Source organism: Pelmatolapia mariae, linkage group LG3_W, assembly GCF_036321145.2.
Source record: "Pelmatolapia mariae isolate MD_Pm_ZW linkage group LG3_W, Pm_UMD_F_2, whole genome shotgun sequence".
NCBI classification, from domain to species: domain Eukaryota; kingdom Metazoa; phylum Chordata; class Actinopteri; order Cichliformes; family Cichlidae; genus Pelmatolapia; species Pelmatolapia mariae.
In genome coordinates this window covers 82,539,097-82,566,925 of record NC_086229.1, presented here as the reverse complement: position 1 = coordinate 82,566,925, position 27,829 = coordinate 82,539,097, and the positions used below count along the sequence as shown (strand labels likewise).

Here is a 27,829-nt window from a genome sequence, read left to right as displayed (position 1 = left end):
TATGGCTATTGTGAATGCAATATCCGGTCTTAATGGATATCAGAATTTCATATTAGCCCCTGTTAACTTGACATCTCCCCCTTTTCATTCTTGTACAAATACCGGCTCAGAACGAAGCCCCTAGCAGGCAAATCCAACAGACAATTCTGTGTCATTACATTTGCAAAGTGGTTTTGTGGTGGGGGGCTTTAGGTAGCGGTGGCAGTAGGGGCAGTGAAGTAGATTATTGTAAAATGAAACACCAACTGAGGAGGTCTGACACCTCTCCACGAGGAATCAGAGACTGGTTAGAAAAAAGAAAAGAAAAAAACAGAGGAGAGAGGGAGAGATGAACAGAACAGGGGAAAAAAGCGGAAGAGCCATATTTCCATTCACAAAACACCCCTAACAATACAGTCTTCTTTTTTAAATCACATCCCATTATCTATAGCAGCAGATAGTTAGTATCATTAAAATTAGAGATAAAATTGCAATTAATATTAAAAAAATGTAATTTTGTCATTTGCTAAATGGACTACTAAATGAAGCTTGGGATTGTTTCATCAGTACATCCAAATTACTTATGCCACTAAGGCCAGAGAAACATGCAGCACATCTTGGTGAAACCTGTCCAGCAAGTGCACTAATTAGAGCTCGACTGATATAAGATTTTTAAGACCGATACCGATACTTTTGGCGATTTAAAAATCCGATATATTGGCTGATATTTTGTTCTCTTACAGACACATAAAACATAAACAGATTTCAAACATTTGCTATGTGTAGATAGTTATGTCCTTAAAATATAGAAAAGGAAGAGCATAAAAAAAATCAAATCAAACAGTTGGAACAACCCACTGTTCCCGCAAAAGTAGCAATAAAAGGAAACAACAAAAAAACAAAAACAAATCACAAGTCCTTACTGATCTTGTTTTACCGTCACAACGGATAGTTGATTATGTGTTTTTCCTCTTCCCGACTCAGCTGCCTGCTTGGGTTTGTGTCGTTCGAAACAGGGAAGTTGCAGGGCGCCCTCTAGTGTACAAACTATGCAACATCAACACCATGACACGTTTGAAGGGTGTTTCTCTTCTTTCTTTCCTTTTTTTTTTCCATTTTCATTTATTGGCTTTTACAAATGCTGATACTTATATATTGGTGAATAGCTCATATCAGCCTCTAACACCAATACATACTGCGTAATTTGAAAGCTAGTGATTCTAGGAAAGATAGAGTAATGCATAGCAGGGGAAGAATAATGTGATTTGAAAATTAAAGCATGTGAACCTATTCTAGTCGAATCCCCCCAAAATTAATGCAGTTATGAGCCTGAAAGTGGCAGAACACACATACTCATACACGGAGTTTTCTGTAGACAGCCTTGCCTCCTTCAGTTAATGTAGCCTTAAAACAAACTGTAATTTCTGTCTTTCTTTTTTTTTTTTAAATACTTTTTATTTTGTACTTTTTCCAAATTTATAGTACATACAAACAAAAAAAAGAAAAAAGAAAAGCAAAAGAAACAAACTAAACAGAATGAAATGCACATAATCTGTGGGATTAAGAAAAAACAAATTAAACACATATGTAAACAGAACTGTCTCGACCCGAACTGGGGCGACCCAACATCTGTCCAGATACTCCTCCGATAAACTAAATTACGCCACCACAAAATCCCAAGAGTTAGTAGGACACCCCCAAACGCCCATGCCCATTACAAAACCCTATAACCAATTCCAGTCGAAACCCTCTCAATTCTCAGAGAGAGGCTCTTACCAGCCGGAGTATGCCCAAAGTACCGTCCTATCGATCCCGTCCAAAATTTATGTCTTTCTTTTAATAAAAGAGAGAAATATTAAATATATGCAACATTTTTTTTCTGCTCAAATTTGAATTTTCGTGGAGTGAAAGGGACACGTGTACGGTACAGTGCAATGTCCGGGTTTTTTTAAAAATGATGCAATGATCTAAATACAAATCAGCTTTTAGACTATTGTGACAAAATGTCTTCAGTGACAAAGGTAATCGAGATGATTTGCTTTGAAATGAGCAGATTGTGACAGATGTTAGCAGCAGGGTATGTTTGACTCTTTAAATTGACATTTGAGTAAGCTACGTGTAGCGCGAAACACGCCAAACCCTAGCTGTAATAATATTAGAATTCCTGTGGCTTCTGTGGGTGAAAAATGTGCAAAATCAGCTTTAAAATTGGGTTTTTTTCACTAATCCTTTACATTACGGTCCATCTTCCACTTCTTATCATCTGCCTGTGCTCGTCTGCTGCATGCTGCATTGTTTTTAATATACTGCAGAGAATTCTCAACCCTGTCCCCTGATGCTTCACATCCCATCTCTCCCCTCTAATCTCCACTCCTGCTTCTGTCATTTCCATCTCTCCTCTCCTCCCCTTCCCTTTCTGTTTTTCAAGCGTCCTTTTCTCTCCCCTCTCATGTCTCTCATCACCTCCACTCCTTTTCATTCCCCCCCTACCTGTACACTACACAACGCTCCCTCTTCTCTGGACTCTCATGTGCTCTTGGATCCTTTCCCACCCCTTTCTCTCTTTTCTGTTTTTCTCCGCGACTCTCACTTTACCATTGTTATTCCTTTTTTTCTTTGCCTGTCCTGTCTCTGTGATTATCTTGTTACCATTGCTCTGGCAACAAATTCTCTTGACAATCACTTTTCTTCTTATCCTTACATCGTCCCCATTCAAAATCTGCTACGTGTGACTTGTTGCTTTCTGCGGTCGCCATTTATTTTCCCTCCTCTTCTTTTAAGTTTAAATTGTCCTCTATTAACTGTTCCCGTGCCTTACTCCAGACTATGCCTTTCCATTGCCAGCCTCACACTCTGCCTCACTCTCTTCCTCTTCTACTCTCTTGCTACCATGTTTGTGGCCTTTCGCTCTGTGCACATCTAATGGCTGGGGTGTAATCCACTGGCTAATCTGCTGACAGCCTGTGTGACAAGGCATTAGCTTTGTGTCACTGCCTACCATGCTGCTTCTCAGCATGTGTGTGTCAGAGAGAGAGTCAAAAAAACCGGGGGGGTTGTGGGGAGAAAAGGGCGAGTCTGTGAATGTTGTGCGTCTGCATGCATACATTTCTTTGTGTATATGCTTGAATGTGTGATGGGGCACAAGTAATGTGTCTCTGTTGCTTGATATCAGCTGGATGCCCAAGCGTAAAATTGATACTGAGGCTCCCGAGTTTTCCACGAACTTTCACCTTTCCATTTTTTTCCACTATTTATGTCCACTGCTGCTCCTTTTTTTCCCCCCAGTCCATGTGTAATAGCAGTTTTAATAAGATGCCAGGTCAGAGTGTTAGCAAGAGGCAGACTGGGCAAGACAGGGCAAAACAGCCTTGTCAGGGCGCCTCACTGCTCTGTCAGGCATCCAGCCATGTCAAATAGGGCTCAGTTTGTAACCAAATATTGGATTTTCTATTATTTCCACTATAATAGCTTGGACATGATTGTATTTCTTTCAGCAAAAGCTTATTGTGCTGCATTTAGCTCTAAAGCCGGCTGCTCATTCTGCTGCAGCTGTATAATTAGTACTATTATTGCCATTATTGATTAATCTGTTGATTGTTATTATTCTGTATGGGATCGGCTGTTTTGTCTATACAATGTCTAAAATTAGCAAACGTCTCAAAAAAGATGAGTTTTTCATGACTTGAGCGTTGAGTGATTTTGCCTCGGTCATTTGTGCGTTTTAACTTTGCGGTTGTTCTTTTGTGCTCATGCACGTCCATGCATGTCTCATTTCTTTGCATCTTTTGTACAAAAAGAAGAAGGTATTCTTTCTCATCAGAAGTACCAGCCCCGCTGAGCAAGGGGGAGCTCACCTTGCACTTTCCTGCATTTTTCTCCTTTTAGCTTCTGTCCCTTTCTTTAGCGATCTCCTCCCCCCGCCCGCGTCTCCACCTGAGTGATCCTGTTATCACAGCTGACCCCTTTGCGAGATCTGTCGACAGCCAAAGAGATTACACACAAGGCCACGGAACACACCGGGCTACCCGTTTGAAGAGAGTGGGAGAGACTGCCTGATCCCCTGATGCTGATAAAATGCCGAAGGCTTTGGGGATTCAAGAAGGTCCTGTTGGGAATGGGTGGAGCTTTGGGGTGGGAGGGTTGGTTTTTTAGGGGTTTCTTTTGCTATAGTCAACTTTAAGTCTACTTCTAATCACTTTGCTTTTCAGAGGGGATCAAGGAAAGGAGAATAGGGGCTTGGTTTGGACTGAAATCGGGCCCTGATGGAGCTGAGGATAAGGTTGTTGTGGCTTGATTCAATAACAGTTTGCAGGAAAACCTAGGTGTAGCATATTGATGGAAAATGCTTTAGAGCTTGGATGAAACACAATGATTTAAAGAAATGGTTTCGTGGCCTTTCCTACATGGATTTTTTTAAATTCACGCAGCTCACTTGAACAGCTTGTAGATCCATTCCTTGCAAGAATTTTTCTTTGAACCCTGTCAGCAAAAGACTTGCTTCATCTGTAGTGTAACCTCACTTTTCATAGCTGCTCAGGCTCATAAAGGACAAGTTATATTAGTTTTATTGGTTGCCACCAATGCCTCCTCTGAACATTTTCCAGCTAATGAATCATACTCCCTGGAGAAGTGTGATTCATTTCATTCATGCTAATTCGTGGGTCTTCCTTCGTACATCCCTCCAAACTTCCCGTTTTTGACTGTTTTTGCCACACGGGGGATACATCTACCATTCAAGTGAGAACACAGCACAATTATTATTGCTTCATGCAGCACAAAAGCAGAGCGGAGAGAGACAGACTCTTATGAAACACGGCTTGCCAAAATGCTGTCAGAGACGGAGGTTTGATGGCTCACTCGTCCGTGGCCTCCGCATCATGTTGTCTTCACCAGCTGTTGTTTGACAGAAAGGGATTCTTCCCGCAGTGTGCAAAGACACAGCTATCAACTTAAGAGACTTGACAGGAACACACTATGGGGCCGTTTCTCTACTGTATCATAATAGGTATTACTGGTGGAGCATCTGCAAACGGCACCAGATAAAACAACGGCAACAAATTGCAAAGAAGTTGGAAAAGTGGAGCCCTGGTGGTTTCTTTCTCTTTAAAATAGAATCATATTTCTTCCTGACTTCAGGCTGACACTGTAAAAGGTTGTTGCACTGAGATACTTATGTTCATAAAATACATCATAAACCTTTTGGTTCAGCTTTTTAAAGGAGTTCTGTGTCATCACGTTGAGATTTTGCAGTGGAACCAGGAAACAGAGAAGCGCACCAACGAATGCAGTCCCGGGAAAGCAGGACTGTGAAAGAAACTGCCTTTTATTGATCTCTCCTAATTACTCGAGTCAATAAAATTTATGGCTTCAAGGCTTGCCAGAATCCACTTATATGGCATACTGAGTTAAGCAATCACTTCTAATGGCGACTGATTAAATGATATACTGTTCTGCCAAACAAAAGCAGTACAGAACAAACATGGTGGGGTTTAAAGCCCAGTATGGAGCTACACTGCCAAAGAAGAGCATCAGAACGGGGCATTAAAAAAAACAAAAAAACTAAACTGAACGACGCAAATAAAATGAGTCACTGCTTATTTCATGTGTAGCTTCCTAAAAGTCAGTCATATGTTCAGTGTTTTCTACCAAATTCCCATTGTATACATCAGCTGTAACCGTGCCAGTGAAAGCGGATTGCTATAGATCACAATACTCTGTGCAGATACATGTATGTATAGACGGTAAAATTCAATCAAATATGACATGCGCTACCGGGCTTGTTGCTGCTGATTGTGAGAGCAGGCCCAAGCTCCCTACACTTAGTAGATCATCGTAATTAAAACATAAATAGGAGGTATTGAACTGCATGCAGTCAACGGAGCTAGTTCCAGGGAAACATTGATTCATGCATGCACTTGGAACCAATTGCTCTCCTATGCATGGTGAATTATAGAAATAAAATATATAATATAAAGGGTAGAAGCCTTGTAAATAAAATCAATAGCAAGCTGCCTCGACTTCTCAAATAGTAGACAGTGAATTACAATCAAGCAAATAAAGCCGGTGGTGGTGGGGGTGGGGTGGGGTGGGGGTTTACAACATTTTCCATGAATGCAGAATAAGATACAGAACGCACATTTAAGCTGTGAGTCTGATGAAATATCTCATAGGAATTAAAATTAAAAATTACTGAACGATTACTGGTTCAGTTTTTTAAAATATTTGCAATAATTGTTAGCATCACAGAGTGTAATGTGTTAGCATAAAAACATACTCCACCTTTCAAAATGTAGCAACTAACTACTTCTATTATTATTACTACTACCAGTGTTGGTCAAGTTACTTGAAAAAAGTAATTAGTTACTAATTACTAATTAAAAAGGTAATCCCATTACTTTACTAATTACTTATTTTCAAAAGTAATTAGTTACTTTATTACTTAGTTACTTTTTAAAAAAATGATACACAACCTGAATAGGTAATAAAGCAATAGACCTTTCACCCCATTCTATTTTTTCTGCATAATGCATCATATAAAATGTAATCAAATGAAAAAGTCTCGTTTAAAAACTTTTTAAAATTAGTTTTAATCTTCTAACTTTATGCACGTTGCATCAAGCAAAAAATAAATTATATGCAACATTCTCTGACTGGAAGAAATTTGTTTAACATTGAAACCTATTTTCTGCATATTCCAGCATATAAAATAAAATAAGTTTGTGTTTACACTCACTCTTTCAAATAGAGGCAAGTAAAACACAGCAAAAGATAAATCAAATCAAAGATTCTGCGGCACTAAGTCCTGTCGCTCTTAAATCTATTGTCATCTGTTTAACAGGAGTGGGGCCGGGGGAGGTTTGCTCGGTGCTGCACTGGTCATGCCAGTGGGAGGATCCGGGGGTTTCTCTGTGAATTTCACATTCCTGTGGCAGCGTTAGGGATGGGTATCGTTTAGGTTTTATCCGATACCGGTGCCAAATCGGTACTTTTGAAACGGTGCCAGTGCTTAAACGGTGCTCGAACCGGTGCTTAAAGAATGGAAAACACAAACTTGTCCTAAAACCTCTCATGTTTTTATTTTTAGCAGGCTCTTTTTTTCTGCAAAATGATAAGAACCGTAACAACATATAAACATCATCTGTGCAAAGATTTATGTTTTTAAAGTGAAACAGTGAAAAATTACAGCGCTGTCAGTACATGAATATCCAGACGTTGTACAAAAATGTCCAATTCTGGCACACAAATTAGACACCATGCCAGTTGATTTTTTTAGGTATTTAAGAGCAGAAATTAATTAATTTTATTAACATGCCTAAAAATGCTTTTTTTAAAAATACGTTTTTGAAGAATTAACCACACATTTACATGGTAATGGGCCTTTTCTGCCATGGAGCGTTTAATTGGCCTCTGGCCCTTTAAACTCTGAGGGGCTGTAACTTTGGTTTCTTTTGGTCAATTTGCATGATTGACACCTCTTTTTAATTGTTTGAGCCAATAGAGTCACAGTAACGATGCCACGTTCACGTTACTTCAACCAATCAGACGTTCCAAGGTCAAAACCCACGTGGGCCCAAATTTACTGCATGTGACGTCTGTCCAGTCACGTGTCTATAGGTGGGTCTAAATGGAGGTTGTTGACGGAAAACGACTCTGATGCGGCTAGGTAGGCATGGTAACTGCTGATAATCACATGGCTACCGGCTACCGGCGAAAATAACGGAGGAAATCGGGACGGTAAGCCAATTTCTGTCTTAGCGCATTTGCGCCGCTGTGTGTTTTCTTCTTTTGCGGCTCATTCAGTGAATTTTGGTCAGAGTGTGGTGAAACTTGGTGTTTGGAATTGGTGATAGCTCTGGAAGATAACCAGCCTGTCTTTAGCCGGTTACATGAAGTCTGGAGAATTTCTGGTTCGCCTTGTTTGTTTAGCGGACTTGTGCGCATTTACATAACTGCTCGTTTAATCACGGCTTGTTTTCGTTGAGTTTGGTGGTTGTAGAAATGGTTTATATGACATTTTAGCTGAGATTCAGAGGTTTCTGTGGATACCACACATGTCTGGACTTATATTTCTCACCCCGTGTTATAACCGATTAAACGTGATCTCCTCCTTTTTGCTCGCGGTACCGGGGGCGTGGGGCTTAAAGCACTTTTTATCTTTTTGCAAAAGTTTGCATCTTTTGCTGTGAAGTACAGCCAGACTTTTGACCGCTTTGCCTTGGGCATTTTTAATCTCTAGCTCTGCTCTAAAAGAATGTACGTACCTGGGCCCGCCTACTATCCTTGTAAAGGTAAAATGGTAAAATGATTGGCTAGAATGACATCTCAAGAAAAAAAAAGCACCGAAATAAAGCACCGAAATGTGCGCTGCTTTTCGGTCTGGTTACTACCGTTTATGTCAGAACCGGTGCCATGATGGCACCGGATACCGGTACCCATCCCTAGGCAGCGTGCTAGGTGCTTGCTCAGATTCGAAGTTTAATGCTAATGTTTTTGTCACTTTTTACAGAATCAAACTCAAAGTAATGTGAATACTTTCAAGCTTTAAACGCTACATGGTCGTACTCTCTCCTGCACTCCATATTATCCACTGTTGATCTACACACGTCTGTTGCTGCCACGGAGGTCGTAATGACGTGCGTTACTAAAATCACGGTTTAGTAACGCAGTAACGCAGCATGCTTAAGGGAAAGTAGCAGTAATCTAAATCCTTTTTTGCAACAGTAATCCCTTACTTAACTCATTACTTGAAAAAAATAATAATCGGATTACGCGTTACTTCCCATCTCTGATTACTACTACTACACTAAAAAACCACTACTGTAAAAATACTGGGAATTGTAAACAGTAAAAGACACTTCTTTTGGAATACAGTGCACAGTAATGTAAATGCTGATGTCTTTGAGGAAATAATACTGACGCCAAGCTACTATAAATTTTTATGGGATAATGCATTAAGAGTGATCGGACCCAGCTGTTATCGTGTCATAGTTCAATATGAACTATGACACAATAACAGCGTGTCTGTCACGATAACAGACATGAAAACAAACTTAACGTGTATCGTGCATGAGCAAAGACGTGCACATGCATTTTTACAATAATAAACCGTTTATGAAAATTACAGCAGGAACAGCAAAACAACGCGGCAAACAAATAACTGACAGTGGAAACCGTTGTTGTAGTGGGCAGACTGAAAAAAAAAATACTGTTAAAATGTGGCAAGCGCATCTGCCTGTACTTTCCTGTAATTTAAAAGGGAAACTTCTTACTTTGTACCCTAAGTGCTTTTTGCTGTTGTTCAGTGTTAAGGATCAAAGACACCTGTCTACGACTAACACAAAGAGGGAGCAAGAAGCATAATTTGTCATTTGCCATAGACACCCAAATAAAAAGGCATATTTTGGTTTGCCATGTTTTTTTTGTTTTTGCTAAATAGTGAATTTAAAATGTACTTCTAAATGTTTCTTTCACCAGACATGTTTTCTTTTTCCTTCCCCTGGAGTGAGCCCAGCTTGGCAGTGTGGAGCTTTATCTCAGTCAGCCATATTTGTTAGTTTGAAAGCATTCCTAATTTACCCCGAATACAGAGAAAATTAGTCCTACTTAAGATAGTCGGCAACAAGAAAGCTTTGTGCAAACACTGGACTTTGATGTGTATCTGTAGTCTGAATAAGCCACAAGCCTGCCTTGTGATGATGGTTAATGGAAAAGTATAAAGGTCTAGAGTAATACCAATGCAATCTTTTTTTTTTTTTTTACATGATATTTGTTTGTGCTACACAATAATATCAGTATAGCTACGCATGACATCCAGGTGCTTTAAAACCAGATTTGTTCAATGCGAATACACACGTGCTGCAATGCACCAAAACTAATTCCTTTAAGTGCATTTTTCTACATTTACTTCTTCATCACATAACACAGTTATCTGAGTAATTCATTTTAGTTAACCAGAGCAGAGAGTAAAAATCTGTATGTTCTCTAACCTTGGAAGTTTAAGGTTCACCTCGAGGCACGCTGCTTTTTTCCACTCTCTTTCCGTCTGTAAAGCTAATATAGCGTGATGAAGGAACAGAAGCACGTGGATTGCTATTTTGCATAGGTGCCATGTGTTACAGCTTCAGGAGCATTCCTTAAAATGGCTCTGGGCATGCACCTGCATCCCATGTTCCACATTTATAAACCTACATCTTAAAATGACTTGTAGGTTTAAAGCAACAATCCCACACTAACTACACAAATGCAAAGTGAATTTTTGCAACAGGAAAAAAAAAAACCAAACCATTATGGAACTGTGTAATCTTCACTTCCTGAAAATGTGTCTAATCATCAATTTGCGAACAGTGTCCTTAACTGCTGCCAGCCTCATATGGGGGAAAGTGGGGTCAGGAATTAATGGTAGGAAAAAAAGAGCCAACGAGGGAGCACACAGAGCAGAGCAGTTACAGATGAGTGCAGGTATGAAGACAGCTGTGGCAGGGGAAAGAGGCTACACAGAGAGTGGACTGGATGTATGGGGAAAATTGGATAGGGAAACAACAGAGGGAGGGGAGAGGCAGGCGAGAAGAGATAGGAAGGGTAGAGTGGCAGGAGAATGAAACAGGGCAGAAAGAAGGGAAATGAAGGAGGGGGATGAAGGAGAAAGGGAAAATTGGAGAAAAGGCAATGGAAGGGAGTGAAGGAAAAGCTTTTCCTCCCAGCCGTATACTGTATCCTCAAAGCAGCTTTCATCCACCCCTCACATCATCAGCCTAGGTTGAGAAACCACTCTGCAAACTCCACGCATAGACACATGCCCAAAAAAATGGCCTTTGACTGTAATCACCAGTCTACCTTTTGGCATCATGCAATATCATTTTTTTATGCATTTCATTGCTACTGGGATCTACTTAAAAAGGAAAATGGAAAGCCCCAAAAGGTTTCCTCTAATTATAGACAAAGTGAGCTTCATGAGCCAGCTGAATACTGAAGCCTTTCTAGCTTGTAGGACTTGGCTAGAATTGAATGATTTGTTTTTCTTTTGTTCAGCTGGAAATCAAAGGGGCACTTGCACAGGTATATTAGTACAGACAGGTGCAGACACAAGAAAGACAAACATGAGCATATATTAGCAAATGTTCATACAGATAAATTCTATTTTCTGAACTGACAACACAATACACTCGCCAGCCACAATATTAGACCGCCCTAGTGCTGGTTTTGCTTTCAAAGCTCTTTTAATTCTTTGTGAGACAGATTCAACAAGGTGCTGGAAACATTCCTCAGAGATTTTGGTCCATATTAACATGATAGCATCACACATTTGCTGCAGATTTATTGGCAGTATATCCATGATGTGAATCTCCTGTGCCACTACATCCCTAAGATGCTCTATTTGGATTGAGATCTTGTGACTGCGGAGGCCGTTTGAGAACAGTCGCTGTCATGTTCAAGAAACCACTTTGAGATTATTAGAGCGTTGTGAAATGGCACATTATCCAGCTGGAAGTAGCCATCACAAGATAGGTACACTGTGATCATAAAGGCAAGAACACGGTCAGCAACGATAATCAGGTCGGCTGTAGAATTTAAACAATGCTCAAGTGGTACTAAAAAGGGGGCCAAAGTGTGCCAAGCAAATATCCCCAACATCATTACACCACCACCACCAGCCTGAACTGTTGCCACAAGGCAAGATGGATCCATGCTTTCACGTTGTTTACATCAAATTCTGATCCTACCATCCAAATGTTGTAGCAGAAACTCTGGAAAAACGTTGCCTGATCTGAGGAGTCAATCTTTTATTGTCCAGTTAAGGTAAGCCTGTGCAAATTTGATCCTCAGCTCCTTATCTTAAATGACATGAGTGGCTACCTGGTGTGGTCTTCTGTGATGGCAGATTGTAACACCAAGTTGGCTTTATTGCCGAACAGCAAAACTTTTATTACTCACTCCAGACAACAACTCTATAGTGCCCCACCTTCAGGAACTGTTTCCTGTTTTAGCCCTTTCAACATAAGAATATGTTGCTCTATAGGATTCCATCACAAGATGCTCTTCTGCATACCGTGGTTGCAACACGTATTTATTTCTACATCATCATCAAGACACTTTTTTAAAACCCTAGAGATGTTTGTGAAACTACCCCATCTGGCACCAACATCCATGGCACATTCAAAGTCACTTAAATCACCTTACATCTCTCATTCTGATGCTCAATTTGAACTTCAGCAGGTTATCTAGACCAGGGGTGTCCAACTCCAGGCCTCAAAGGCCAGTGTCCTTTTAGATCGCACCCTGGGTCAACACACCTGAATCAAATGATTAATTTATTACCAGGCCTCTGGAGAACTTCAAGACATGTTGAGGAGATCATTTAGCCATTTAAATCAGCTGTGTTGGATCAAGGACACATCTATAACCTGCAGGACACTGGTCCTTGAGGCCTCGAGTTGGACACCCCTGATCTAAACCATGGCCACATGTCTAAATACACTGAGTTGCTAACATGTGACTGTTTGATTAGATATTTGCACTGACAAGCTGTTGAACAGGTGTACCTAAAAAAGTGGCCAGGACTTATTTAAGGTAAAACAAACCTTTACTAGATACATTAAGCATGCTCATGCACTGTGATGCCTGTGTAAAGGCACACAACCTGAATAAATGCTCGGAGCAGAGAGGAGACAAAGGAATTAAAGCGAGGCTGACTAACAGAGTATGACATGTCCAAAGCCTATCACTAATTATGCCCCCACTGCTACAAACTGCTCCCTTACTATGATCCAGTGAAACACGACACAGCAACAAAGGGCTCCAGCAATTACTGCTAAAGTACCCTATAAGTGAAGTGTGTGCTTTTTTTCCTGCATGTTATAAAAGAGTTTGAGATCCCAGTGGCATTAAGTTTCAAACTTTAAGATTTAAACTAAGGCTGATTTCAGTATTGTTTTTTTTTTGTTTAATAACTATTGTAAGTATGGATGCATATTAAATGTAGAATTTGTGTAATATAGTGGAAAAAATCCCTTTAAACATTATTTGATTGAGATAAATAAAAATACAGTACTTTCTGACAATGCTTCATTACTGTGTATTGTTACAGAGAAAATAAAAAATGATCTCATCTTACTGTTTATCCTCAAGGATGGAAAACTCTTGTATAAAACTGCATTAGGTCATCTTAATGGCTCGCAGACCTACAGTGCATTTCCCTGTTTGGCCTAGATGCTTTGATTACGTTCAGCCTAATCAGTTCAAACTTTTATGGATGCTGTATTTGCTTGCAGGTAATTCATGTTAACATCGTGTTTAACCTCTCTCTGGTAATTTCACCAGTGGCAATTGAGAGCAATCTCTATCTAAAAATAGTTTTACCTCGGCACACTGGACAGATCTGTGGAGTCTCCAATCTTTGTTCCAACCCGACTTTGTGATTTAAGCTTGAAACATAACCTTTCACACTGCGAGTCACAATAATGCTTGCTGCCCAGATAAGTAGTGCTTGAATAAGATGAATCACCCCTCAAACTTTGCTTCCAAGGAGCCAGACTTTCTCATTCTAGTTATCCAGGCTTTCTGAAGGTAAGCATTTTTGTGCCAACAACTCAATTTGCAAAGAGCTATTAACTGAAAACTTGGGCTATCTCGACATGGTGTATGTTGTGTCTTTTGAGGAAACTGGAAACTGTCCAATCAGTCGTGGATTGGCCTCCCCTAAGTCCAGACCTCAACAGTGTGGGATCATCTTCAAGTCAAGTCAAAGTCTAAGTTTATTTCTATAGCACATTTAAAAGACTGGCGTACATCAAAGTGCTTCACAATAAAACCGCAATGCAGACAGAACAAGGAACAAATAGTACAATTATAATTAAAATTACATTTACATTGTGTAGTGTAGGCCGAATGAAAGTCAAACTAATTTGCTTCAAAAGCTAAGTTGAACAGGTGTTTTTTAAGCGTGATTTGAAAGACTGAATTGATTCCGATGTCGACTGGGAGATTATTCCAGAGTCTAGGGGCGGCAATGGCAAAAGCACGGTCACCTCTGGTTTTTAAACCAGACCTTGGTTGGATTAGGAGCAGTTGGCTGGAGGATCTCAGTGCTCTCGTTGGGTTGTACAGATGAAGGAGATCAGTTAAGTAGCTAGGGGCCAGATTACTTTGAATTTTAAAAGTGAGCAGAAGGATTTTGAAATCAATGCGATATTTGACAGGAAGCCAGTGTAAGTTAGTGAGGACAGGGGTGATGTGCTCATGCCTTCTGGTGCCAGTTAAGAGGCATGCTGCTGCATTTTGGACTAATTGCAGACAGAGTTGCAATAGTCCAGTCTAGACCTGATGAAAGCATGGATAAGTTTTTCGAGTTCTTATGCGGTAAATAGGCTTAAATAGGGCTTAGCAGAAAACAGAAAAGGCAGACAGCATCCAAAGAAGAACTTTGAAAGTCTTTCAAGAAGCCTGAAGAACTATTCCTGAAGGCTACCAAAGGATATTAGAAGAAAGCTTGAGTAAGAGAGTTTAGACTGTGCTGAAGACTGAAGGTGGTCAAACCAAATAGTGACTTTCAAGCTTGTTAGAATGGCACAAACTCTGTTTTTGCCTTATATACTGTATTTCCATTTCACCAATTGCACCTATTTCTCATTTTGATAGCCAAATAAAAAGAAATGAGGGGTGGCTCAAGACTTGTGCACAGTACTGCATGTATTTTTCATACTGTATTTTAGTGGAACATATCTATTCATCGTGCCTTTCATGGATGAAGAGGTTGTTTAACGATTGTGCCACTCTTCTTGCAGCCACCCAAAAATCCTTCATTTAATGAAATCTTCGGCATTCTCTCATCAAGCAGCAGAATGTAATACATCATTCTCTGAGTCTTTCCCATCTATTGAACTAACCAAGCCCTAGAATCTCATCTGGGTGAACCAGAGCAAATGAATAGAGCATTTCAATTAGGAAATATTCGCTCCTTCTTTTTAATGCAGCACAGCTTTGTGGTTGAGGTTAATAAGAGAAGTGTATTTTTACCTGAGCCGTGCACAGTGCACTCACTGAGTCTTGTCAACATATCAAAGCATGCACACAATGCAAAGACAAGCACTTCTAGTTCTTTTTGCAAACAAAACAGAAAATGCCCACATAGATTTGTCATTATCGAATGACCCACATGCCCACTTAGATTTCTGCCACTCCACATGTCTTCCCACAGTGCAATATTGCATGGGTAGCAGAGAAGACGGGCGAGGCGTGCCATTTATCTCTGCCAGACGTGGTTAAAAACAAGTTTTTAATGTTTTTTTGTTGGCTGGGCAGGATTTGCGATTGCTTAAGCAACACCCTGATTTTTCAGACCACGCTAATTAAACAGCGGGGAGAAAAGAGCGAGAGGCCCTTTGCTCTCTAACCTCTGTGCTTCCACTGAAACCAACGTTAGCACAGTTCTAGGAATGAACAGAGAAGGAAACTGAATTTGAAATGAAATGAGCCCATCTTTGTTATTTAATCAATGAGTCTTGCATGTGAATCGACTTTAGCAGCTTACCTTTCAGCACTCAAGCAAACTTCCAAAGAGTTCAAGAGCTGCAGGACAACAAGACAACAACGAAAAGCATGTTAGATTACGGTATGTTCATGTCATCATGAAAGCAATTATGATAAAAAACAAAGGTTAATGTCATTTTGGGAGAAGTTTCAAGAAAGGGAACTGGTGAAGACAGCAGGTCTTGTTGTCGGGGAAATAATTTTAATCAGAGCTACGGCAACGCAATGATGTGCAGCCTTGAGCTGAACTAATTCAGTCCTGCCATTGCTTTTATAGTGTAAAGGGCAAACATTTATTACACACTGATTACATTTGGCAGGCATATGTGTCTGACACATAAACCCTTGTAATTTTCCACGCCGTTACAAAACCCCCTTCTTCACCGCTGATATTCAATCACGGCGTGAATGCGGTATATTTCCCATGGAGGCACCAAAAAAAAAAAGAGTCACGAGGACAAAAGGAGAGGAAGGAGATTGAGGAGGGGCGATGAGCAGCTTTTTAGTTTAGTACTAATTAAATGTGGGAGGTGCTCAAAAGGTCAGGGATCGACCAAAGAAAGAAAAATAACACTTAAAAAAAAAAAAAGTAGAAATTGGGATGTGTCATGGCTGACGGTGTGCACGAGGCGCTCAAGGTCTTGTAGATTATTACCAAGCTCACTTTCAAAAAGAGGGAACTGGGGGAGATGGGAGAGAAAATTAGTGGTGTGACTGATAAACAGCATATCTCCATGCTCTGTTCCCCCTTCCACCCCTCCTCCCTTTTTTTTTCCAGCTGGGAGATAAAATTCCAGCTTGGCAATGGTTGCCAGCACAATTGATTCTGGCAAAGGGATACGACTGCAGAGCATGAGGGCTAAGTGTCTGAATAGCTGCTGTCAAAATGCTGAAGGGGAATTTATTTCTAGTTTATATGCGAGCTATATCATGGAGTTACTGAGACTAAATGGCTACAGTTTGATGTACAGCACGCTGCCATTTCTCTGGTGTGTAATCATGGCGCTGTGCTCGGGCTTATGGGTGCCGTGCCTGGATTCAGTGAATGGACTGAAAGCAGGCAGTCGTTTTCTGGAACATGACAAATCCTTTACATTTCCAAACACAAAATCATCTGCAAACCATTGTTGTAATTACTATGAACTTAATACTGAGCTACATGTGTAAAAGCTGACATCCCTAAAAAACCCCGCCAACTATTTCATGTTAATCTCTCTTCAACATGGCTCTCAGCATCAGTCATATCTTTTAGTAGGGTGGGGAATCTGTTGCAAACATAATCTGAGGTGAAGCAAACGATGCACAAGCAAATCAAAACAGAGTTAGGACAGGGAAAAATCTGTAGTCCCAGTGTCTGATCCATCCCTCACCTAAAAATGTTTCCTGACCCGTAGGGGATACAGAAAATGATTAATAGGTACACTCCAGCAATCAGCAGGCAATAAGAGAGCCACCTGTCAGAGGTTCTGCTGCCCTTTTTAGATTTATAGCTAATAACGGTCCACGAATGCAGCCACTCAGGTAGACTCCTATCAGAGCCTTATAGAAGGAAATCTGTGGGTTTGCAGAACATTATGAGAGTGTGAGGAAATATGTGAAATAAATCAGAACTGGAATGTGTTTAGCATGTGGAAAACTGGGAATGATGCAGGATGCAAAGTTCCCTCATTAAAACTGCAGCCAGTTAGTGCAGAGCCTGTTTGAAGAGAGTGTAATCAAGGTTATCTTCTTACAACTACAATTTACAGATGTCCATTGAATGCGTCAATGAGAGGATAGTTGTAAAGGAGAACTGCAAATCCAAAGATGAATGACTAAAGTCCTCCACCCCCTCCACACAAACACACACACATACGTGATATCTATTATATATGTATATACTACATAGGTATCTTTGATATATAAGCGAGATCCACTTTGAGTTCTAGACTATTTAAGTGAATTTTGTAAATTTTGTGCTTGTGCACACTATTGTATGTCACTTTAAAATCCTTTTTGAAGGTGTAAGTCTGACTTTTGAGGTTAAAGGTACAATAAGGCTTACATTGCAGAAAATACAGAAAATAATTACTTCAAGTTTTCGTTGTCTGTTGTGATATAAAATATAAGAAGCCCTCATCTAAATAACATTAACTCTGCACTGGACTTGCTTAAGTCCAGCTATACTTCTGCAAAGGTTAAGCAGTATTTAAATACACATTGATAGAGATAGAGCTGACAGCCATAAAGAGATTTTGGGAATTACTAACAAAACTAATAGTCTTCTAGTCCTTACTGAACATGAAATATGTTACATAGGTAGATATTACTGCTCGTCACTCTACAATAGACCTTAAGAAGTATATGTGGGAGAACTAATTAGTTAGTATTTAGTATTTAAATAGCTTCCTCCTTGTTGTGCACTCAGTACAATTCTTAAACACTCCACAGAGGTCTCTAAAGAGTCTAAGCTGTCTAATACCGGTTGTATTTATTTAGCCGCTGTATGGCAGCACTTTGACAGATTCTCGATGATGTCTTAAATATCCCCTAATAGTGAAACTAGGGGAGACAGACATGATGACCTTCTTAAAACACCATCTGTTGCACAGCACAGCCACAGCAAGGCGAGATTAGCCAGTGAGATTGAAAGACTCCCATTACATGACACCTGCTCTCCCACTGCACTGTAAATGGCAAAAGACAGTGCTTTCACTTCACTTCATTTCAGATACCATTGTGTGTTCACAATGATTTCATTCTGAAGCCAGTGGAAACATGTCGAAGCTTTTGTAATTAATGGAATTGTAAGACTTGATGGGCACAAAAGCTAATGCGAGCCGCTCTGAAAAGGAAAATGAGAGCACTGTCCTTTGACATTTTCCATTTGTATCTCTGGCAGGTGATTAAGCTCTGAAAGAAAGTGATATTATCCTGCTGTGTGTAAACAGCCTGGGAATATTACACTTGATGAACAGAGATGATGTGCAGCCTACCTAAATTACCTTAGTGCTCCATTAATTCCAGCAACATCACCTCACACCATTATTTCACGGCCTTTGGTTTATACTGCCATTTTTTTTGCCCAGGATTTGAGATCTTTTTTCTTTTTTTTGTAAATCTCAGTGTCAGGGTCACTATCCTCTGAGCTCCACACTCCCTCTACCCTCTTCTCCCTGACCCCCACCCCCCTTTCCTTGGAAATTCTCCGTCCATTGCCCTCCTGACAGCCACCCATCAACCCGGGTGCAATTTAAAAAGCCCTTCAACAGCTGCCATTCCAAAGGACCGGCTATCAGTCCAGCTGCCAAAGCCCAGACAGGGACTCGGCATCAGCGAGCAACTTTGAACGTCAGGTCGGTTTTCCCCCATCCGCCAATTCCAAATGGACTGAAGGTGAAAGACTCTATTTCTCAAAGATTGCTTCAGCGGAAGACAGACGGACTTAGGTGGAGTTTTGATGCAGCTCTGCTTACTTCCTTCCTGACATGGTACAGCAAACATCAGGCATGCATAGCGTTTTTGTGTGGAGACAAATAGGTTGACGTCATTTAGGCTGATGTGTACGATTTTGAAATATCAGCATAAAATAGTCCGTGAGTTACGTTTGGAAACATTATGATGCTTTGAGAAAAAAAATCCTCTTGGGAGAATTCCATGAAGGGGGATATTTATGTTTCCATAGATATATCACTTTCCTCAATGTCAGGCTCAAGCAGTTTGTGTGTGAGTGTGTTTGTGCCTGCCTGCCTTCCTGCATGCAAACACCGCATACATAGCTTGTCTAAATGTGCATGTTGCCGGAAACTATCAAGCGAAAACATCTCAGGCAAGAGTCTGGGCAGCCTGCTGTTGTGCACTTCTCTCCACCATATGTCTTTGTCAGAAATATTTGCTGTGCACCGAATGAGGGATGAAATCAATCCAAATGCTATTTTTTCCCCCAGTTGCGCCTTCTTGAAGGTGGCAAAAATTGTACTGATACTTGCCAGATAAGCCAAAATTGTCAAATGTAACAACTGGCCGCCGGTGACACTCACAAACAGACCATCTGGTCTCGGGTGTCCAATAGTCGTTTAGGGAAAAAAAATGGAATGGCTGAATCCTTTTTTTCTATCTCAATTAGCAACTGGGAGGAACGGATGGGAAAATGACTCTGCTGCTGTTATGGACCACTCAAAGATGAATGCTATGTGCCAGTTGGGAAATATGTTAAGGTGCTCCATAGGCACAAGTGGAGTGAAAAATGTCTCTTAGAATTACTGAACAGATGCACTCGCTGGCCTTCATTTTCCTAACTCGCACCCACTCAGCTGGACTTCTGCTCGGCTCTACACTGCCTGAAGATAAAATCAGCAGCGCAGCAAGGTTGTGTCAGACACAAATATGGTCAAAGTGTAAACTTTTAAAATTTATTTTTAAGGTGAGTTTTTTTAAATAGGTTAATGTGCACAACTCTTGAGCCACCAAGAGTGTTTTTTTTGGTTTTTTTTAAGTGATCTTAAGCAATAGTTCTCCAGCATTTCAAAGTTCTCTTGGACGCTGGTATATAGTAAATGGACTGGTTCTTATATAGGGCACTTTTCTACTCAAGTACTCAAAGCGTTTCAGTCAACATACCGTATTTCCCATTTACCAAAACATTTTCTTCTATTTCTGACCGCTTTCCATCTAACATTCACATTCAGATAAATGTTAGAAGCATTGGAGATCAATATCTTTCCCAACGATACTTTTGCATGCAGGCTGGAGCAATCAGGGATCAAACCATCAACCTTCTGATTAGCAGATGACCTGGTCTATCTATTGAGCAACAACCACCTTTTGATCGGCTGCTTTTTCACAAAGTTTTCGCCCAGTTATTGTAATTGATAAGTTTAGGAGAAATGTCTTAATTATTCATTTATTTATTTGATGCCAAGCCAGTTAACACTGACCTATGAATCATTCAAGCTTAAAGTACTTAACTCAAGGGCTGGACCGGTGTTTTTATACGCATAATGCTCAACTTAGCAAAGAACCAATTTCAGATGGTATCATTAGGAAAACATCTCTTCTTTTTAGGCTGAATCTATGACAAAATGGCAACGATAACACAGTCTGGCAGGCATAAAGTAGCATTTTTCAACCAACAAGGTGATTCCTTAAAAAACTATTAGCTTAAAACATATATCGGGATATCAAACAGGGAGAAAAGATGAGCCACATTATACAAGACCTTGGCTGAAAATTGGTGCCAACAAGTCTAATAGAGAACTGAATCTAAATTTGAAAATTTGGGTTCCAATTGACATCAATATGCACAAAGGTGAGACAACAGTGAGAGTCTACAGTCGTCTGTAAAACACGGTGGAGGCTCTGTCATGGTTTGGGGCTGCATTTCAGCCAGTGGTACTGGGTATTTTGCCAAAATTGAATTTTGAACACGGAAAGACTACTTACTAAAGACTACTTCAAACAGAAATGACAAGAAAGCTACCTCAGAGAAGCTGTATCTGAGAAAAAAGGTACTCATACCAAATACTGACTGTCAAGTTTGTTAGAATAGTACAAACTCTGTTTTTGCTTTTATACTATTCCAGTTTTGCTTGCAAAATATAAACGGGGGTGGGGGGGTGGGCTCAAGACTTTTGCACAGTATTGTGTCGCATATCTGTTTTCCATTTCAATAATGGTCTTATACAAATATTTAGCTGGTGCTGATGCTGAATCCATTTTGCATTTTAGCTGAATCACATAAGTCCTGTATGTAGCTGGAGGAGCGAAGTTATTTCCAATCACTGTTTCTGGACCAGCTTCAACCATTGTGTTGGGGACTCTTGCTGTCCGCCAAAGCTTTTAGTTCATTGTGTAGCAGCATCACTTTTGCCCATAGCCACAAGACTGCATGAACAAAAGCGCCAGTTGGCTGGGTCACACTGTGATGCACCTGGGGGATGTATGCATGTTTTGCATGGACTGTGGAGGGTAATCGCTGGGTCCATTAACATGAGAGTGAGCTGCAGCTTCCAAGCTGGAGAAAAAAAAATGCCCCAAGCGAGCTGACATTATGAGGAGGCATCTTCCCCCGATCCCTTTCACTGCAAAGAAAGTTAATGGAGTTGAAGTGGGTCGTCTAGAGTTAAATTGAATCTCCTGCCAATGCAAAGGCTTTGATGTGGCAAAGATTAAGGAGTTGTTGTAATTTTGAGTTCAAACCCGGAGTACCAGCATCCACTGAGAGCAACCTATTTAAACTTTTCTTAGTCTATCAAGGACTGGTAAAATACAGCTACTCTTCAGCATATATTAATGTAGAGGATACACGTTGCATATTCATTTTGTACAGAGACTGTGGCAATATTGAGCTATTAATCTATAGATGTTAAACAGGACAAGCACAAACACACACACTAACTGATGCTGCTGAGTGAAACTAAGTGAAACTTCCACATGAAAAGCAAGATTTAGTTAAAAGCAACACAAGTGACAGTGAAAGTTTGTACATCCAGTACGTAGGTTTGCTTTCCTTTTTGATGAATGGTTTTGAGTGCAAAGAAGGTCGTGTGTCTTTTTTTGTCAGTGTTCTGCTTCTCTGTAGCCAACAAGTGTAGAAAAAAGTCACGGGTTTGTGGTACTATACATCAGTTAATGGCAGAAGTGTCCTTCCCATGCCCTTCTGTAATAGCCAAGCATCATTAGTGAGGGGGTCAAGAGGGGGGGCAGCCATCCATATGTTTCAATAATTACCCTGCTCTTCTGTCAAAGCGCACACTGTGCTTACGTCGGTGTTAGAGACAAAATCAAATTTGAGAAAAAAAACCCACTTTTAAATTTTTAATTTTTAGCTGTAAGAACATTTAAGTTGGAGGTGAAAGGTGAAGATGCTACATTTTTGTCACGCCTCAGCCTCGGTTCCAGCAGCAGCAGTTTCAGCACTGTGAGTGACACATTATTTCTCTGTAACCTCCACCCTCCCACCCTAACGCTCCCCAAATCATAACCCCACCCCAATCTATTTTCTGCCTGGCTAGTCTTATGAAACTGCATATATTCTGTCAGATTACTCCCATCAAATTCCCATACTGTTTAGTTCTCGGCTGTTTGAGGAGCAGATTTGGATGTTAGGGCCAAAACAACGCAGGATATGTGAGCTGATCAGAGACATGCTACACCCTTGAGATTTCGAAGGGGACCTTTGTTCTTAAAATATTAAATGCATGGTTTTCTGATCCTGTGATGTGACGAATATATTTGGAATAGTGCTTAAAGCCTCAGTGGCACATTATTATGTCTGAATCATATTAGAATTGTAATGCACACTTCTTTCAATTCTAAAGATGTCTTTATTTTTACGCAGTATTAGTTTACAGTACGTAGTAACACTATAGTAAGAGTGACAAATATGTACGTGCAAGTTCAACTAAATCTTTATTAAAACTCTCCTCATTCATATTTGCAGTTTCTTTGAAAATGCATTTTATTTTGAAAGGTAAACGATCAACGTCAGTAAAACCAATGAGCAAATTAAAATGACCTTTTAGTTTCATAATTTGCTTGACTGGACTAATTACTTGTAATGTCCATTAATATGATCTCATTATGATTTTTTTCCCCTTCTAATAAGCATCCTATATAAGAAAAAAAAAAGATTCTCAAGAAGTGCATTGAGTATAACCAAATGCACAAAAGATCACTGCAAAAATTTCATTTGCCGGGAAATTACCTTAATGTCTGTATTCTGAGCCTGAGCTGGTGTTACGCATAAAAATGGCTGCATGAGAGATAATCGCTAATAAAAATGCACATGAATGGAAGGGTGTACCGGGGCAGAACTAACGGGGTAAAACTAGTTTTATCTGCAAGAAATCACCTTGCGTGAGGCCCTGCTACAACTGAGCCAGATGGATGGGAAAAAATATGAAAAAGTTTATATTTAAAACAAATAAATAACTTCTTTAAATGATATGGTCCCATATGTTGTAAGGCGAAACACAGGGTATGCCCTAAACAGGTTGCCAGGCTACTGCGGGGATAACACAGAGGCACAGACTGTCACAGCCGGGATGGCTAATGTGTCTGAGGTGTGTACTCAAAAGTAGACACAGGAGAGAGAAAACTAAGGTGTAATAAAAAGCAAGCCATTTATTAGGCTGATAGCAAAAACAAAAACAAGGCAAGGCGAACTGGGGAAAAACTAAAACATTAAAACTAAGATATGAACATGGCCTGAACACGAACATGAAAACCATGACATGAGACAATCAGAACATAAGCATAAAATCTCTGACATGAAGAGCCGAGAATCACAGAACAGGTAGCAAAACAAACAAACAACCCAACACTAAACAAAGGGAGACAGAGGACTTACAGTTTTTTCTGAATGCTTAAACCCTAACTGTGATTCTTATAGCACAATTTCTAAAACTATTAATACTTATAGCAAAACCACTCACTGAGTTTGCAAAACTAAAAGCACAAACACTGCTTTGCACTCAGTTTGCCATTTTGTAACACACACTTTGCAAACCTGTAGCTACAATCCACTGCACAGCACTCTTTCTGCAGAACTGTAAACACAACTCACGGCTTTACACTCAATTTGCAAAGGATCAACACACTCCTAGCAAAACTATACACATTTATGGCCACTATTTTGCCAACTGTCTGGCACAATGTCACATGTGAAAACTTTTTTAGATAATTAGTTCACTTTGCAATCAGCCTAAGCACTTTAATACAGGTAAGCTGTGTGTGTGGAGTACAATAGAGGGAGCAGGAAGAGTGAGAAGTAGAGGAGGCCGAGGAAGAGGACGTGGAGGTGAAGAAGTAGGACGAAGAGGACAACAAGGACAAGGAGGAGCAAGAGGAGGACGAGGAGGGGGGAGAGGAAGGGTAAGAAGAGTAAGAAATAGAATTGCTGATAACATCAGAGCTACAATAGTGGACCATGTAATCAACCATGGAGTGACCCTGAGGGAAGCTGGCCAACGGGTTCAGCCTAACTTGAGCTGCTACACTGTAGCAAGCATCATAAGGACATTTTGAAATGAGAGTCGGTTAGTACAGTCACTTTGCACTAAGATTTGTAGCACTGCCATGCTAATGAGAAACACAACAATACCATAGATGTAAAATTCCAGAAGATATTTTCCCCTGTGCCTTGGACTAGAGCAGCGCTCCCCAACTCCCGGGCCTCGGACCGGTACCGGCCCGTGAGTCGTTTGGTACCGGGCCGCGAGAGTTGAGGCTCAGGTGTGAAATGTATGGTTTTCAGGGTTTTTATCGGTTTTCAGCGTTATTTTGTTATCGTTTTTATCGTTAACTCGCTTTTCCTGGGTCTTTTCACGTGTGTTATGAATAACTCTTCTTTTTTTTGGTACCGGTACTAGTTTTATTTTGTTGTGTTTACCCGCGACACCTTAAAGGCCGGTCCGTGAAAATATTGTCTGGCATAAACCGGTCCGTGGCACAAAAAAGGTTGGGGACCGCTGGACTAGAGGACATTTCATGTGATGTAGACGAAATTTTGTGGCCAGATCCACAGAGATGACACAATGTAGACTGATTTCTTTTTTTTCCTCAGTGAAATTACTATTTCGTTTTGACTTGGAAATAAACACTTGTGTTTGTTTTGATGTGTGTGAATAAACACCAGTACTTGAAGTTTGGATCCCTCTATGCTTACGGATCTATGACAAAAGTATGAGCTCAAACTGACATAGCCTACCTTGTGCACAGAGAAAGCAAAAGCCAGATGTGTTTTTCATTCATACCATCAGTGTGTAGTTGGTGCATTGTGTGCTTATTAATTTGATGGCTTGTGTTTACTGTCTGATACAAAAATACCATTTTTACAAAGGTGTGGTGAGTTAAGCAAAGGTTATTCGCTTTTACAAGAAAACTACAATGTTTTGCTGATTGGGTGAAGAGTTTTCTTATTTGTGTGTAGAGTTTTGCAAAAATAGCCAATAGTTACAAAAAATGTGCTCAAGCCATCAGACAAAAACTGTAAATACACAGAAGAGTAATGAGGGAAGTGGAAACATCTGGGAAACACAGCTGACACAAATAAACCTGACACCACAGAGGAAGCGAAACTAAACACATATGTCTGTGAAGGTTCTCAGTCATCCAGGTCATCGTAGTCTAAGGAGCTTGGAAAGAAAAGCGTCTGGACTTCTTTGAGTTGCTTGAAGACGTTTCACCTCTCATCCGAGAAGCTTCTTCAGAACTGAAGAAGCTTCTCGGATGAGAAGCTTCTAAACACACTGAACTTCCTAGTCTTCCTTAGATAGTTAGTTAGTTTTTGTTAATTTATGTTGTAATTTATGTTAGGTCAGTCTGTCTTGTCTCTGCTAGCCAGCTAACTAGGCTTCTTAGTTAGCTAGTTTAGTGTTTTCTGTTAACTTATGTTGTAAATTATGTTGCATGTAGCACCTTGGTCCTGGACGAACGTTGTTTCGTTTCACTGTGAACTAATTGTACATGGTTGAAGTGACAATAAAGCCAACTTGACTTGAACTTGACTTGACTTGACATGGAAACACAAGACTTTCAAAATAAAACAGGAAACATGGAGAGAGATAGGCATGACAACAAAAGGACGTGGAACACGCAGACATGAAATACACAAAAGATTGGGGGAATGGAAAGGAACACAAGGAGAGGAACATGGGAACAGATAAGGGGGACAAGGCACGGGCATAACTAAAAGTACACATATAGGACAAGACAGACTTAGACAGGAAAATGACACATAAACAAGGGAGCATGGAAGATAATATTAACTAGACTAAACCCTAACTAAATAATAACACTAGAACTGAACATTATCCACAATGCATAAGAAATCAAAATTACCACTGCAACACCATGCTACCCTAAGAGGAATGCCAATAATATTATAGTGGGATAAGCTACTTTGGATTAACTTGATCCAAATATATTCCTTAACTGTGATGTCACATAACTTGAAAAGCTGCTGTAGCTCTAAACAAAAAAAGAAAAAGGGGGGGGTACAGACCTTTTGCGCTATTGCATTTTTGAAATCTTACACTAAAATAAGCCTTACCGTCCAGTAATGCTGATAACTCTGGACCTTTAAAAAAAACCCAGTGGAGCATAAAAGTGAAAATGGCAAATGCATCTGCTCACCAAGTCAGCATTCTTCCCATTGTCTATGGATTAGCTACAGTGCTTGAAGCCGCGTGACTCCACTGCCCTTTGCTACTGCAGCGTCATGTGACTGGCTTTAACGCAGTGGTGTTAAAACCAACTGCATCAGCTTAATGGCCATTCAATAATGTGAATTTGAATGAGACTCCCTGCTGCAGTGATTAATGCCGATTGATGCATTTGCTAGCGTGGCGCCGATTGACCATTAAGACAATTTATTGATGTGTTTTGATTTAGGCTTCACCGGGTATCAAAAGGAAGCAAGAGATAAGAAGTTTTGATCGTGCAGAGAATCGAATTTTTTTTATTGTTAGCGTGCCTCGCTGCTGATTAAGTGAAGGGAATTAAATCAATTACTCTGGAATTCAAAGTGCTGTATCGCTCAGATCTTTTTAATATTGTTATCCCGTTACTCATCTGCCCTGTCAAAAGTTAAAACAGTGTTTAAACAGGGACATTTACTCTAAACTCGAGCCAATTAATTTCTGATTCAAGGAGATTTGCCTTGAAGAGTTTGCGAAATGTAATCCTTAAAAGCATTTTTGCATGTCTTTACCAGAATGCGCTTATTTCTTCCTCTCTTAATCTTGCAGTCAGGAATAAAGTCACTAGTTATCATCATCACCATCGTCATCTTACATTTTGCTGTCACTCCAAAAGGAAAAAAAAGACAACTTTAAAACAAGATATAGAATGAATGATGCAGGGTACGTGGGATGCATCTGTTTACCCTACACAACTTGCCTCTTGATGCATTCATTCAATCCCAGTCCCAACTACTCTCCCATGAATGAAAATCTCCTAACAGCACGCCACAAAAGAACTTGCTAAGCCATTTGGATCAAGAATCTCCCCAGGCAAATCAGCAATTAGAGCCTAAGCTGCCTTGTAAAATCAATTAGGAGTTGTAGTGTGTGTTACAGGTACAAGAGTGGCTGGCACCTCTCTAAATGGACCAGGAAGAGAGCTTTAAGTCTGCCATGCAAGCAACTGTAATCTGCACCACTTAGTCACCAAATTTCTATGAAATCCTCCTCTCTTTGTGAGTAATGCTTCGTGCTGTTGTTTTGAGTTGCTAGAAACTTTCGAAAGTTTTGACAGCCGAGTTGTATTTCAGAGATAAGGCATACGCCGCTCAGATAAAAGGCTTTAGTTTTGTCTTTAACATTAAGTGAAGTTGTTCACCGCT

The 27,829-nt window shown here is 40.2% G+C and overlaps 1 protein-coding gene across 26 annotated transcripts in view; it reads right to left on the bottom strand.

Moving 5' to 3' along the window:
• Positions 1-27,829, bottom strand: part of LOC134624906 (receptor-type tyrosine-protein phosphatase delta-like) — a 406,192-nt gene that overhangs the window by 151,485 nt on the left and 226,878 nt on the right. For all 26 annotated transcript variants that reach the window (XM_063470050.1, XM_063470055.1, XM_063470052.1 and 23 more), the window contains exon 9: positions 15,506-15,543. The gene's annotated coding sequence lies outside the window, so the exon portion shown is untranslated. The remainder of the gene's footprint in view (positions 1-15,505; positions 15,544-27,829) is intronic.